Genomic DNA, 12,147 nt, shown 5'->3' with positions numbered 1-12,147 from the left:
ATGGGCAATGGCAGACATTTAGAGACCGCATGGATGAATTACAACAATTGTACATTCCTGTCTGGCGTAAAAATAAAAAAGGGAAGGTGGCTCAACCGTGGCTATCTAGGGAAATCAGGGATAGTATTAAAGCCAAGGAAGTGGCATACAAATTGGCCAGAAATAGCAGCGAACCTGGGGACTGGGAGAAATTTAGAACTCAGCAAAGGAGGACAAAGGGTTTGATTAGGGCAGGGAAAATGGAGTACGAGAAGAAGCTTGCAGGGAACATTAAGGTGGATTGCAAAAGTTTCTATAGGTATGTAAAGAGAAAAAGGTTAGTAAAGACAAACGTAGGTCCCCTGCAGTCAGAATCAGGGGAAGTCATAACGGGGAACAAAGAAATGGCAGACCAATTGAACAAGTACTTTGGTTCGGTATTCACTAAGGAGGATACAAACAACCTTCCGGATATAAAAGGGGTCAGAGGGTCTAGTAAGGAGGAGGAACTGAAGGAAATCTTTATTAGTCGGGAAATTGTGTTGGGGAAATTGATGGGATTGAAGGCCGATAAATCCCCAGGGCCTGATGGACTGCATCCCAGAGTACTTAAGGAGGTGGCCTTGGAAATAGCGGATGCATTGACAGTCATTTTCCAACATTCCATTGACTCTGGATCAGTTCCTATGGAGTGGAGGGTAGCCAATGTAACCCCACTTTTTAAAAAAGGAGGGAGAGAGAAAACAGGGAATTATAGACCGGTCAGCCTGACCTCAGTAGTGGGTAAAATGATGGAATCAATTATTAAGGATGTCATAGCAGTGCATCTGGAAAATGGTGACATGATAGGTCCAAGTCAGCATGGATTTGTGAAAGGGAAATCATGCTTGACAAATCTTCTGGAATTTTTTGAGGATGTTTCCAGTAAAGTGGACAAAGGAGAACCAGTTGATGTGGTATATTTGGACTTTCAGAAGGCTTTCGACAAGGTCCCACACAAGAGATTAATGTGCAAAGTTAAAGCACATGGGATTGGGGGTAGTGTGCTGACGTGGATTGAGAACTGGTTGTCAGACAGGAAGCAAAGAGTAGGAGTAAACGGGTACTTTTCAGAATGGCAGGCAGTGACTCGTGGGGTGCCGCAAGGTTCTGTGCTGGGGCCCCAGCTGTTTACATTGTACATTAATGATTTAGACGAGGGGATTAAATGCAGTATCTCCAAATTTGCGGATGACACTAATTTGGGTGGCAGTGTGAGCTGCGAGGAGGATGCTATTAGGCTGCAGAGTGACTTGGATAGGTTAGGTGAGTGGGCAAATGCATGGCAGATGAAGTATAATGTGGATAAATGTGAGGTTATCCACTTTGGTGGTAAAAACAGAGAGACAGACTATTATCTGAATGGTGACAGATTAGGAAAAGGGAAGGTGCAACGAGACCTGGGTGTCATGGTACATCAGTCATTGAAGGTTAGCATGCAGGTACAGCAGGCGGTTAAGAAAGCAAATGGCATGTTGGCCTTCATAGCGAGGGGATTTGAATACAGGGGCAGGGAGGTGTTGCTACAGTTGTACAGGGCCTTGGTGAGGCCACACCTGGAGTATTGTGTACAGTTTTGGTCTCCTAACTTGAGGAAGGACATTCTTGCTATTGAGGGAGTGCAGCGAAGATTCACCAGACTGATTCCCGGGATGGCGGGACTGACCTATCAAGAAAGACTGGATCAACTGGGCTTGTATTCACTGGAGTTCAGAAGAATGAGAGGGGACCTCATAGAAACGTTTAAAATTCTGACGGGTTTGGACAGGTTAGATGCAGGAAGAATGTTCCCAATGTTGGGGAAGTCCAGAACCAGGGGTCACAGTCTGAGGATAAGGGGTAAGCCATTTAGGACCGAGATGAGGAGAAACTTCTTCACCCAGAGAGTGGTGAACCTGTGGAATTCTCCACCACAGAAAGTAGTTGAGGCCAATTCACTAAATATATTCAAAAGGGAGTTAGATGAAGTCCTTACTACTCGGGGGATCAAGGGTTATGGCGAGAAAGCAGGAAGGGGGTACTGAAGTTTCATGTTCAGCCATGAACTCATTGAATGGCGGTGCAGGCTAGAAGGGCTGAATGGCCTGCTCCTGCACCTATTTTCTATGTTTCTATGTTTACTACTGTATGGTGGTCTGTACACAACTCCCACTAGCGTTTTCTGCCGTTTGGTATTCCGTAACTCCACCCATACCAATTCCACATCATCCAAGCTAATGTCTTTCCTTACTATTATGTTAATTTCCTCTTTAACCAGCAGCGCCACCCCACCTCCTGTTCCTTTCTGTCTATCCTTCCTGAATATTGAATACCCCTGGATGTTGAGTTCCCAGCCTTGGTCACCGTGGAGCCATGTCTCTGTGATGCCAACTACATCATATCCGTTAACTGCTATCTGCGCAGTTAATTCGTCCACCTTATTACGAATACTCCTTGCATTGAGGCACAGAGCCTTCAGTCTTGTCTTTTTAACACACTTTGCCCCTTTAGAATTTTGCTGTAATGTGGCCTTTTTTGCTTTTTGCCTTGGGTTTCTCTGCCCTCCACTTTTACTTTTCTTCTTTCTATCTTTTGCTTCTGCCCCATTCTACTTCCCTCTGTCTCCCTGCATAGGTTCCCATCCCCCTGTCATATTAGTTTAACCCCTCCCCAACAGCACTAGCAACCACTCTCGCTGGGACATTGGTTCCAGTCCTGCCCAGGTGCTGACCCTCCGGTTTGTGCTGGTCCCACCTCCCCCAGAACCGGTTCCAATGTCCCAGGAATTTGAATCCCTCCCTTCTGCACCACTCCTCAAGCCACGTATTCATCTGAGCTATCCTGCGATTCCTACTCTGACTAGCACGTGACACTGGTTGCAATCCTGAGATTACTACTTTTGAGGTCTTACTTTTTAATTTAGCTCCTAGCTCCCTAATTTCGTCTTGTAGAACCTCATCTCATTTTGTACCTATATCGTTGGTACCTATATGCACCACGACAACTGGCTGTTCACCCTCCCCCTTCAAAATGTCCTGCAGCCGCTCCGAGACATCCTTGACCCTTGCACCAGGGAGGCAACATACCTTCCTGGAGTCTCGATTGCGGCCGCAGAAATGTCTGTCTATTCCCCTTACAATAGTATCCCCGACCACTATAGCTCCCCCACTCTTTTTCCTACCCTCCTGTGCAGCAGAGCTACCCATGGTGCCATGAATTTGGCTGCTGCTGCTCTCCCCTGATGAGTCATCCCCCTCAACAGTACCCAAAGCAGTGTATCTGTTTTGCAGGGGGATGACCACAGGGGACCCTTGCACTACCTTTCTTCCACTGCTCTACCTGTTGATCACCCATCCCCTATCTGGCTGTGTACCCTTTACCTGCAGTGTGGCCAACTCACTAAACGCGCTATTCACGACATCCTCAGCATCGCGGGTGTTCCATAATAAATCCACCCGCAGCTCCAGTGCCGCAATGCGGTCTGTCAGGTGCTGCAGCCGGATAGACTTCCCGCACATGTAGTCGTCACGGACACTGGAAGCGTCCCTGACTTCCCACATAGCACAGGAGGAGCATAGCACATGTCCGAGCTCTCCTGCCATGACTTAACCCTTAGATTAACTTAATTTGGCAACAACAATGCTAAAGGTTACTTACTGATAAAGAAAAAAAAAAGAAAAACTACTCACCAATTACCAGCCAATCACTTACCTCCTTGGCTGTGACATCACCCTTCGATTTCTTTCTACTTTTTTGCCTTCTCTCCCTGCAGCTGCACCGGCTGGCCTTTTATAGACCTCCCCACGCTGCCACTCCACTTCCTCGATGTCCCGCTGGCCTCCCGATGACGTCGGACCTTTTATAGGCCGCTGCCGCTCCACCTCCTCGATGTCCCACTGGCCTCCCGATGACGGGCCTTTTATAGGCGTCCCCACGCTGCCGCTCCACCTCCTCGATGTCCCGCTGGCCTCTCGACGACGTTGGGTCTTATATAGCTACCCCACTTCGCCGCTCCGCCTCCTCGATGTCCCGCTGATAGTTGCGGATCAGCGGCATACGGGGGGAGGACCTATAACCCAAGAGCCATTGACAGAGATAGAGATGCGTGCCCTGCCACCGGCGTTGGAGCTGACCCACCCATGCAGGATGGTCAGTTGAATACAATCCGCGGCCTGTGTTGTGGTCCTGTCATGTCATGTTATGTAACTGTAACTGTAACTGTAATGTTGGCCTGATGTAATGTAATGTAAATTTATTGCACTGTAATGTTGGCCTCGTGATGTACTGCAATGTTGGGGGCATGTAACGCAATGCTTATTGTCTGTCTACGATATGTAATGCAGTAATGCAGTAGTGGTGGACATTTAAGTAAGACTGCGATAAGTCACTATACTCTGTACTCATGCAACCCTGACCCCTCCCCTGGTGCCAAGCATTTTTAAATGTTGTTTTGTACTTCCAGTCTCGGAGGATTCAGATCAGATTTCCGCAGATTGACCAGAAGACAGACCCACTGCCTCCATCTCTGGCATCACCCAGCCCTCTCCCGACTTCACCACTGGCAGAGATGAGGAAGACGAAGAGGAACAGGAAGAGGAAGAGCCACTGATCCTGGAACCAGTGGAGGTGGAGTGGAGATGGAGACGGAGACGGAGGAGGACACATCAGTTCCATGTGGGCCAGCTGGAACATCCACCTCCACCAAGTCTATATTCATGGGATTCCCCCATGACTCCACTGATTCTGCGGGACCAAGCGGTGTGCAGCAACGCACCCCCAGCATTGCAGCTTCTTTGCCTCAGCGATGGAGGTTGGTGCAGAAAAGGTTGGTTGCTGCATGACAGATAGGCGCGTACCAGGACATGGTGTATCTGTCACAGGCCAGCGTCGACATAGGTCGAGAGCTGCTCAAGGCCATGGCTACGATAGCCGCAAACATCGCGGCTCTATTAGAATGACAGTCGGATGATATGTCGTGTCTGATCATCACGATGGAGCGAACCGCTGACTCCATGCGGCAATCGACGCGATTGGGACATGGCGCGGAATTCCCCCGTGCCATAGTAGTCAGGTCGACAGCACCTGAGGGTGGGGTGCTGCCTGCATCTTCCAGCCCTGAAGCCGTGCCTTCCACATCACGAGCTTCTCCTGAGATCCCATTCATTGCATTTGCAATGTCTGACCCCTAACGACAGCAACAGAACTCTGGGTGCAGTGCTGCATGCCGGCTTGATACTACCATGGAGGTCCAGGCTCAGGGGCAGTGGGAAAGGGAAGAGCGGGATTGAGAAAGGAGGGAATAGTCCCAAGGGTGGTGGAGCACACAGACGAGGTCGAGGACAATAAAGGGTCTTTTGTTGTAGTTGTTCATTTAATAATTGAAGTTTGATTTTTAAAAGTTTATTCAAGTTGTTAAAGTTTTGTTAAAGTTGTTACTAAAGTTGTTAAAGTTGTTACAGTTGTTTTATAGTTATAAGTTTTACAAAGTTTTATATTTGTATATTTTTTATATTTTTACATAAATGTTTGAATTGAATTTAAGTACTCTTGTACAGTGTCAAACTTTTGGGTAACAGTCATCAGAGTCCCAAAACGCAGCTCTCCATATTCAAGCAAAGCGTTCATTTATGAGCTGCTGACGTAACAATTTTGCAGTGGCATACGCTCCGTGTGCCCTCCGCTGTGGTGTTGGGGGTGGGGGGGGGAGGGGGGTGTGGTGGTGGTGCTATGGGTTCATCTGGAAGCTCATCCTCTTCCTCCCCCCCCCCCGTCATTTTCCTCTTCTCCTCTGTCTCCTGCACTCTCACCTCAGGTAGTCCCTCAGTCCCCTGTGGCAGTTCCTGTCCTCGCATGATTGCTAAATTATGCAACATGCAGCACACCACTGTGAACTGAGCAACCTGCTCAGGGTGGTATTGCAGCCTGCTTCCTGAGTGATCCAAGCATCGAAAGCGCTGCTTCAGCACTTCAATTGTCTTTTCGATAGTAATACGTGTGGCTATATGGCTCTTATTATATCGTTGTTCGGCTTCTGTTTGAGGGTTCTGCAGGGGGGTCAAGAGCCAGGTAGCGAGGCCATACCCTTTGTCTCCAAGTATCCAACATTTACCTTGTAGCTCAGATTTCATCAGGTCAGACACAATGCTCTGATGCAAGATGTGCGCATCATGGATGCTCCCTGGAAAGTTGACATTCACTGCCACTATGTGCTGTGTATCGTCGCAGCCGAGCTGCACATTGAGGGAATTTAACTAAAATGCCTTTGATCTTAATAATTTAGTAGTACCAATAAAAATACCTTTCCCACTATAAATCGCACTGTAAAGCCTCTGTTCACCTCAGAAATACAGAGGTGCTGCTTTTGCTGACTGTTCCCGATTTCCAAATGGCAGCTCCGAGCACTACCGCCCATTCCTGCCCATGTACCATCGCTTAAAACCACCTTTTCCAGGACGGTATGCAGCTCCGGTGGTATGTCGGCGGTATGCCATGAAAATTGGACTTTTTGGGCGGTCTGCGGGCGGTCCTGCATGGCGGACAGTGTGCATACCGCTCAGTGGTATGTCAATGATGAATATTCCACCGAGTGGTATGTTGGCGGTATGTTGACTTTCACCAAAATTTCTTTTTTGGGCGGTAAGTGGGCGGTACACGGGCAGTATGTCAATGAATTTTGGGCCACCATGCAGTTCTATGTAAGAATGGTAAGTCCACTGGCTGGATCTTGTCTGGCCCCCTGCTGCCAGTGCCTTTGGTCGATGGCCACTTCTCCAGGAGGCTTTTACCATCCCCGGCACATCCATGTTTACTGGCTGACTGGTAAAGGTCCTCACTGCGACAGATATGGTTGGTTTGATAACGTACTGAAATCGGTCCTGCGTTTTCCTTGTTCATGGGGCTGGCTACTGGCTTTGATTGTACAGCAGTCGTGGGAAGTAAAAACTCCCAATTCATCATCTGGTCATATGATTTGGCAGTAAAAGAACAAAGAAAGACTTGCATTAATACAGTGTTTGTCATGATTTCAAGACGTCCCAAAGCGCTTTACAGTCAATGAAGTATTTTTGGCGTGTAGTCACTGTTGTAAAGTAGGAGACCCCGCAGCCAATTTGCGCACAGCAAGCTCCCACAAACAGCAATGTGATAAGAACAAGTGATGTTGGTTGAGGGATAAATATTGGCCAGGACAACGGAGATAACGCCCCTGTTCCTCTTCGAAATAGTGCCATGGGATCTTTTATGTCCACCTGAGAGGGCAGACAGGGCCTCGGCTTAATGTCTCATTCGAAAGACGGCACCTCCGGCAATGCAGCGCTCCCTCAGCATTGCACTGGAGTCAGCCTTGGCTGCCTGTTTCATTGAAGTTCTTTGGGGCGTCTTGACGACATGAAAGGTGCTATATCAACACAGGCATTTGCTTTCTCCTTCCTTCTAGGTTAAATATGAAGCTCAGAAGAGGACCTTTCACTGTTCACTACCAGCCTTGCCAATTGCTCTGGGGCCAATGTCCTCTGCTGCCTACTGCATCCAACTCTCCCTTCGGTCAGGATCCAACAGATAGACTCAACTGCTCGTTCAGTAGGGCTGTGGAGCAGGGACAAGCTTTTCTTTTTTAAAAAATAAAGATCTACGTGATATATTTGAAATTATTTTATTTTCTCTCCTTTTGTCCGAGCTCCTGGGGCCCACAAACTATTCCCCAGAAGAGTCGGTGCTTTTCTGCAGAGGGAACAGGATTAGTTCTGGGTGACTTGTTAATTCTCGCTACCCCTTGTGGAGGAGCAGTTAGCCTCTTCTTAGTCACTCTCGGTGTGCTACAGCTGGATGAGATTGTGGGATTGAACAGTGCTCCTTAAAGTGCTTTACAAATAATGAAGACTTTTTGAAGTGAAGTCACTGTAATGAAGGGAAACATGCAGCCAGCAAGCTGCAAACAAACAGTAGTTGGTTGAGCGATAAATATTGACCAGGAGAATTATCCTGCTCTTCAAATAGTGGATGGGATCTTTTATGTCCACCTGAACATCTTATCCAAAAGATAGATGGCGTCCTCTACAGCCAAGAATGAGAATCACAAAGGGTCTGTTGCCAGGGTAAGGGATATCTCATGGTGGCTTGAGAGGAATTTGGAAAGGGAGGGGTTAAATCCAGTTGTCATGGTCCATGTCGGATCAAATGTCATATGTAGGAACAGGGAGGAGGTCCTGCTGAGGGAGTGTCAGGAGTTAGGAGCTAAATTAAAAAGCATAACCTCGAGGGTAATAATATCTGGCACGTGCAAATTGGCATATAAACAGTCAGATCTGGAGAATTAACACGTGACTAAAGGGCTGGTGTGGGAAAGAGGGGATCCTTTTCGTGGGACACTGGCACCAATACTGGGGCAGGAAGGAGCTGTACCGATGGGACGGGCTCCACCTGTACCGGGATGGGACCCATGTTGTAGCGGAAAGGGTAAATAGGGAGGTGGCAAAGGCTTTAAACTAGTAAGACAGGGGAGGGTTCTACAAGAAATAAAACTAGCCTAAATATAAACAAAACAGGAAAAGAGAGCATAGGAAAGAATAAAGTAAGGGAGGACGTTGATGGCCAAGGAATAACTAGAGTTATGGAACAGGAATTTAAAAAGATGGATAAAAATAAAGTGAGAGGAACTGCTATTAAAAGTTAGTTCAACGGTCTGTAGTAAAACAGGGGAGCTGGAGGCAATCATGCGTTGCGAGGAATTAGACATAGGGATTACTGAGACAAGGCTATAGAAAAATCAGGACTGGGAATTAAACATTGCAGGGTATAACATATTTAGAAAAGACAGAAGGAAAAAGGGGAGATGGAGTAGGTCTAGAATTCCTTGGACATGTTCTATCTCCCTTATATATAGGTCTTAAGTTAGCTATCCACCAGTCTTCTGACACTACGCTGTTTCTAATTAATTATTAAATATGTATAGTAATGCCTCTGCTATCTCTTCCCTAGATTGGTTCCTATGGGCTGGAGGGTAGCTAATGTAACACCACTTTTTAAGAAAGGAGGGAGCGAGAAGGCAGGTAATTATAGACCAGTTAGCCTGACATCAGTAGTAGGGAAAATGTTGGAATCAATTATTAAAGCTGAAATAGCAGCACATTTGGAAAGCAGTGACGGGATCAGTCCAAGTCAGCATGGATTTATGAAAGGGAAACCCTGCTTGACAAATCTTCTAGAATTTTTTGTGGACATAGAATAGAGTAGAGTGGACAAGGGAGAACCAGTGGATGTGGTGTATTTGGACTTCCAAAAGGATTTTGACAAGGTCACAAGAGATTGGTGTGCAAAATTAAAGCACATGGTATTGGGGGTAATGTGCTGATGTGGATAGAGAACTGGTTGGCAGACGGGAAGCAGAGAGTTGGGATAAACAGGTCCTTTTCAGAATGGCAGGCAGTGACTAGTGGGATGGTGCAGGACTCAATGCTGGGACCCCGGCTATTTACAATATACATTAATGATTTGGATGAGGGAATGGAGTGTAATATCTCCAAGTTTTCAGATGACACTAAGCTGGGTGGCAGTGTGAGTTGTGAGGAGGACAGGTTAGGTGAGTGGGCAAATGAGTGGCAGAAGCAGTATAATGTGGATAAATGTGAGGTTATCCTCTTCGGTGGCAAAAACACGAAGGCAGAATATTATCTGAATGGCGGCAGATTAGGAAAAGGGGAGGTGCAACGAGACCTGGGTTCATCAGTCATTGAAAGTTGGCATGCAGGTACAGCAGGCGGTAAAGAAGGAAAATGGTATGTTGGCCTTCATAGCTAAGAGATTTGAGTATAGGAACAGGGAGGTGTTACTGCAGTTGTACAGGGCCTTGGTGATGCCTCACCTGGAATATTGTGTTCAGTTTTGGTCTCCTAATCTGAGGAAGGACGTTCTTGCTGTTGAGGTAGTGCAGCGAAGGTTCACCAGACTGATTCCCGGGATGGCGAGACTGACATATGAGGAGAGACTGGATCGACTGGGCCTGTATTCACTGGAGTTTAGAAGGATGAGAGGGGATCTTATAGAAAAATGTAAAATTCTGACAGGACTGGACAGGTTAGATGCAGGAAGAATGTTCCCGATGTTGGGGAAGTCCAGAACCAGGGGACATAGTCTAAGGATAAGGGGTAAGCCATTTAGGATTGAGATGAGGAGAAACTTCTTCACTCAGAGAGTTGTTAACCTGTGGAATTCCCTACCGCAGAGAGTTGTTGATGCCAGTTCATTGGATATATTCAAGAGGGAATTAGATATGGTCCTTACGGCTAAAGGGATCAAGGGGTATGGAGAGAAAGCAGGAAAGGGGTACAGTGGTGAATGATCAGCCATGATCTTATTGAATGGTGGTGCACTCGAAGGGCCGAATGGCCTACTCCTGCACCTATTTTCTATGTTTCTATGTTTCAGGGGACCCCATCAAGGTAAGTCGCTGTAAAAAAAATGTTTTAAAATTGTTTACTAACTTTTTTTCAGCTCTTCATACTCACCATCGGGGATAGACCAGCCTCCTCGCAGCGGAGTGTCAGCCTAGATAATGTGCTCACGCCTGGGATGGGGCTTGAGACCATAATCTTCTGATTCAATAAGGGTGCTGCAACATGAGCCGAGGTGTAATTGGGAGAGATGTTACCACTGGCAGTGCAGAGAATTTTCACTTCATACTTGCAGTGGAAACAGGCTGTTCCAGTGCTGGGATCTGGAGTGTAGGTTTCCAACCTCACATCTCTGCAAATCAAGAAAAATAAGCCCTCTTTCTTTCTGTTCAGATAGAGTTACTCTATAGCAGCAATCTCTTCCCACATTGCAACAGTGACTACATCCCAAAACTACTTCATTGGCTGTAAAGCGCTTTGAGATGTCCGGTGGCTGTGAAAGGCGCTATATAAATCCAAATCTTTCTTAAAACAGCCACAAAGTCTGCTAGATGTATATTTTACAGATTAAAAAAATAATGCTTTGTGCCAATAAGATGTGGTACTGGTGGACTATTGCAAAGGCCATAAATGCATGAGTGAACAGTACATTTAAAATGAATATCAGAAAGATGTCTTTAGTCAAAGGCTAATACTGGATTTGGAATAATTTAGTTAGCAAGGTAATTGAGTAGAAACACTGGGGTTAATCACAGTACAATTAAATGTCACGACAACAGAGATGGCGATTGAAGGGATAATCTTCAGTGAATAAGGTGGCCTTTTTGTGTGTTTCACTCTCTTGTTTTCCGGCAGTTCTGGCTGCTGGTGCGCTCCCCACAGTGCATTTGATGACTGCTGCAGGTGTACATCTGGACGCCTGAAGCCTGCACACAGATGGTTCTCTTTGCAGCCAGTTACTGTCGGATATCGCAACAAGCCTACTTTCTCTGTGAACAGAGCCCGACGGCAATCCCCCAAACGGCTGGGCATTACATGGGGACCGGCAAAGGTGAGCTGAGACCCTGCTGTGTCTGGTGATTTCACTGCGGTGTTCGTGACCGTGATGGCTCAGTGTCTGAAGCTGCTGCCTGGTGCGATACTGAGTGGCGTACACCAGGGAGGTGGCCTGTGCTTATCTGAGTTGGGACAGCAGTGCGAGTGCAACAAGGGAGCACAGTGTCCCCGGACCAGGCAAAAGACGGGAACATTCAGCCAGGTTTCTGTCCATCACTAACTGCCCAGTGACACCTGGTGGAGAGTGCGCTCATGTTAACCCTGAAAGCTAGGTTCGTGTGTCAAAGACGGTTTTTTGGTCGTTTCGTAACTGTTTTTGTTAGTTCCGTTTTGTTGTGGTTAGTTTTGTATAATTTCGAGTGGCTAGGGTTTAAAATGGAGACTGCTCTCTCTAGTAGATATAAAACGAAAGACAAGTGAGTCAAGCTGTGAAATTGGGGAAACCCACCTTGTTGATCAATCTGCTTTGAAGGCAAATCATAAAATAACAATTTGAACAAGATAGATTACAGGACTCTGGGTAATTTAGAAAACACTTCACTGGCTTGAAAGCCATTGGACTTCATGCTAAATTACATGATAGAGATTTGTATATCAACTGCTAAAAGTTGGTATCTTATTTTGAGTGGGAACTTGGCCTGTTAGGTTTGGCCACTGGATCTTTTCCATTATAATTGTCATATACAGCACCTTTCGAGACCACAGA

The 12,147-nt window shown here is 46.7% G+C and overlaps 1 pseudogene; it reads left to right on the top strand.

The window, feature by feature from the left end:
- LOC139266161 (tRNA (uracil-5-)-methyltransferase homolog B-like) overlaps window positions 1–12,147 on the top strand; it is a 74,055-nt pseudogene that overhangs the window by 8,721 nt on the left and 53,187 nt on the right.

This window comes from Pristiophorus japonicus, chromosome 6 (assembly GCF_044704955.1).
Source record: "Pristiophorus japonicus isolate sPriJap1 chromosome 6, sPriJap1.hap1, whole genome shotgun sequence".
Lineage (NCBI taxonomy): Eukaryota > Metazoa > Chordata > Chondrichthyes > Pristiophoridae > Pristiophorus > Pristiophorus japonicus.
Note: the sequence above shows the minus strand (reverse complement) of the source record. Positions and strands in the feature narration are given on the sequence as shown.